The sequence below is a fragment of the Mandrillus leucophaeus genome, unplaced genomic scaffold (assembly GCF_000951045.1).
Source record: "Mandrillus leucophaeus isolate KB7577 unplaced genomic scaffold, Mleu.le_1.0 Scaffold643, whole genome shotgun sequence".
Taxonomy (NCBI): Eukaryota; Metazoa; Chordata; class Mammalia; order Primates; family Cercopithecidae; genus Mandrillus; species Mandrillus leucophaeus.
The window spans coordinates 904121-907041 of NW_012106953.1; the positions used below are offsets into that span (position 1 = coordinate 904121).

General features: G+C 44.2%; 1 protein-coding gene across 1 annotated transcript in view; it reads right to left on the reverse strand.

Moving 5' to 3' along the window:
* Positions 1 to 1326, reverse strand: part of SESN3 (sestrin 3) — a 63771-nt gene extending 62445 nt beyond the window's left edge. The window contains exon 1 of the mRNA XM_012000942.1: positions 937 to 1326. The gene's annotated coding sequence lies outside the window, so the exon portion shown is untranslated. The remainder of the gene's footprint in view (positions 1 to 936) is intronic.
* Positions 1327 to 2921: the final 1595 nt, after the last annotated feature.

The window sequence follows — 2921 nt, forward strand, 5'->3', positions numbered from 1 at the left end:
CGCCCCACCACCTTCACCACCTCGACGCTCCGGTACCGCCCCTCCCGCCAATCGGACAGCTCCGGCTACGCCCCCCAGGCGCTAGCCCGCAGCCAATGAGCAACGAGAGCCCGGTTGGGAGTCGCGCCGGCCAATCACAGGGGCCGAGGAAGCCTTGAATCTCCGGGCAAGTTAAGTTTGTCTCCGAGGCTCGGAACTGAAGGGAGATGGCGGTTAGCTAAGTAGTAGGGTAGCAGGGAACAGTTTGCTCTCCTCTGCCAATAAGAGGACGAGGGTGTGTCGTATGCAAATATACTGCCATCCAAGCCCCACCCCCAAGATAAGCCACGCCCCCCCAGGTCCCTGCAAAAGTGGTGAGCTGAATGAGATAAATAGTTGGGAGCTAGAGCTCGCTAGAGAGTCTAAGATTGAGCTAAATATTTCCTGATCTCTCGAGAAAGGGGGAGGGGAGTGGGAGGATTAAATGTTCCTTCCTTCAGGGCAGTGGTTAGGCTTTCCCTCCACCAAAATGTAACTTTAGCTGTAAAGAAGCCTGCAGTTATGAAGGACTTTGTATCCAGGGATCTCAAAGAACTTTATGCATCATTTATTGTGAACCGTGTTTTGCAAAGACTTCAGTTACTTGAGGCTTGAGAGGCAGATAGGGGATAAATGTCTGAGTTATATATATATTTATGCAAGTAATCGAGTTTGAGGGGAGAGACACAAAACCTCTGGTTTAGCGGTTTCCTCCTGTTTCTGAAGTACCTTCTCGCGGTTATCTTAGAGATGTAAGTTCCTTTACTTGTCCAGCACGAAAAGGCCAAAGGGGCTTGTTTTCTCACCCAAAAGACCTTCCTGAGGCAGCTGTTCGAATACATGCAGAGCACAGAGCCCTGCTCAGAAAGGAAGGTTCAGAGAACAAATTGCCGTTTAAAACTATTGGGACAAACCTGCCTCTTCCAAAGCTTAGAATGGTGAGTCAGGGTTTTAGCTTCCACGTTCTGCGGAGAGAAGGCAGACTTGATTGGGGAAAGCGCAGGCTGACCGAGTGTGGGGGGACAGACGGGTAGGGGAGCCAGGTCTCCCGAAGGGGCTAGCAATGCGCGTCGGAGTCGAATGCGGGTTCCCGATGCTAGACGCTCGCAACCTGCTCCCGAGTGAGAACAAAGGCAGGCGCAGAGCGAGAACCTGATTGGTGCCCGGTCCTCACTCGTGTCCTCCGGGCCCCGGAGATAACTTGCATCGCCTACTGGCATGGAGCGCTGTGCAGTGATCACTGGAGCCCAGCTCCCCACCCGGCCATGGCCGTGGCCACAGGACTATGCATTATGACATCACCTGTTTTCGATTTTTAGAACCTAATCAGTATTCTCGGCTTCTCCTTTTTTAAAGGTCTCTAGCGTACCAGGATTTGTGAAGGCCTGCAGTTCGTAGAATGAAATCTATGTGGAGATAATTTAAAAGAACGGTTTCACTGGTTTGCATTTCTTTCTTTTCTTTTTAATTAAAAAAAAAACAACAACAAACCCTGGTTTCCTTAGGGATTCAGGGTGGTGTTATGCAAAATCGGAAAGGTACACTTGGAGGAGCTAGCAAGTTTAGCATATCAAAGGTATTAGACCAAATTGTGCGGTTAAAACTGCCAATCTCATTTCTCAACAGCTGTCTCCTCTCTGTCCCTTTTTAGAGACCAACACATATAAACCAAGTCTACACAAGGAACAAAGGAAATGGAAATCTGCTAGTGTCAGGTTTAAATAGATTAAAATAGAGTAGAAAACCCCCAAAGGGTCTAAGTGATGTAGTTGGGTAAAGGTGTTGATCCATTTCTCCAGTGTTAGCTAAAGGTCGCTTGATGCTGTGTAGACATATATAATGAAAGACCGATGGTGTGGGGAAGGTGTTTAAGATTCAGTTAGAAGAAACTGTAAAAGCAAGCAAATTCAGAAAAGGAAGGAATTACCACATGCCCTTCGATGCAGAGAACCAAGAAATCCAGGGAGAAAGTCAGCAAGGCACAGTTTTTCTAAGAAACACATATGTGTCCCCATTTAGTGGTAAATTTCTTGGGCTATATTCCTGGCTGGTTCTGGCTTTTAGAGCAGATTTTTATGTGAGTACATTTTAAAGGAAAGGAGAAATTGAAGGATGAAGTGAATTTTTGTGCAGATTGAATTTTCTCAAATAGTATTTTAAATTCATATTGTTTTCTAGCACATTCTTCTTATAACCTTTTCTTTTCTTTTTTCACTTGATAGCTAAAATCCTTTTGAAATGAGTTCCTTTAAGTTCTAACTAAATACCCCAGTAACTAAATCCCCCAGAAAGGAAAGCCAAGAGAATCTAGCCCTATACAATAACACCCTCTAACAAAGATTGATAAAGGGAGATTTTAGTAGATGAATATCTTCAATAATACATGGTCACATACATGTATCTGACCATATGATGGATCTCTCCACCAAATTGCTCCAAACTATTATAATATATATTGTCTGTAGTGCTATTTACTTGGCAGTTAATCATGTATTGCACTGTGACATTTCTTATACTGAACCATTATATATGTGTTTATGTTCTGCCCTCAACTACTCAATGCCAGTACCTTATTCTTAACACAGCAACCACTCTTTCTGGTCTGTCCTCACACCCTCACTCCCATCATAGTTGTTCTCCTCTCTCATGGAAATGTTCAGTTTCTGGACATCTCCTTTCTCTTCCATTCTTCACCTAACCTTCCTTCCTTTCTTAGCCAGCCTGAATACCATAAAGAGAATGTGATTTCAAACCCAGGATCACACTTAAAAGGGAAAGAAACAAAAGCCAGTTCTTTTTATTGCACATAGAACAAGGAGAAACTCCGCCCCTTTTGTGTCCCGTATGTTTAAAACAAGAAAGAACTTTAGAAAAGTAGGATATGAGTGAAAATTACAACCAAT